Genomic DNA, 489 nt, shown 5'->3' with positions numbered 1-489 from the left:
ATCGACGTAGCTCATCGCTTGTTGACGTATCCATCGACCGAGCGATTCAACTCGACAACTGAGGTAATTTATTTATGTTACTGGATATAATCTTGGCCTATTTAACAAGGGAAAATATTAATGTATTATCATGTTTTTACCAAGCGCCACACAAAGATTCAGTATGCACTCAATTTAAAGGCACAAAGCAGTCTTTATTAACAGAATGTGCTCAAGTTTTCTGTTATGTATAAAATTACTATTATTGCCAACGAAATTAATTGGAGTTGAATTGAATGCCATTAAAGCCCGCCCTTACAGTAATTCCAGTATATAACTTAGTAAGTAAATAGTCCTAGTAGGTTTCCATTATCTTTTTTGGTGTATCCATTTGTATAACTTTAATTTTACTTCAAAAAGGTCTGTAGTGTAGAAAACCCATAATTTATAATTAGTTACCATAGGTTAATTTGTTGTTAAATGAGTTGCATTAGCATTCTATGCTTTTTA

This window comes from Danio rerio, chromosome 13 (assembly GCF_052040795.2).
Source record: "Danio rerio strain M-AB ecotype USA chromosome 13, GRCz13ab, whole genome shotgun sequence".
In the NCBI taxonomy this organism is placed as follows: domain Eukaryota; kingdom Metazoa; phylum Chordata; class Actinopteri; order Cypriniformes; family Danionidae; genus Danio; species Danio rerio.
The sequence above is the reverse complement of the archived record's forward strand: the minus strand, read 5'-3'. Positions refer to the sequence as shown.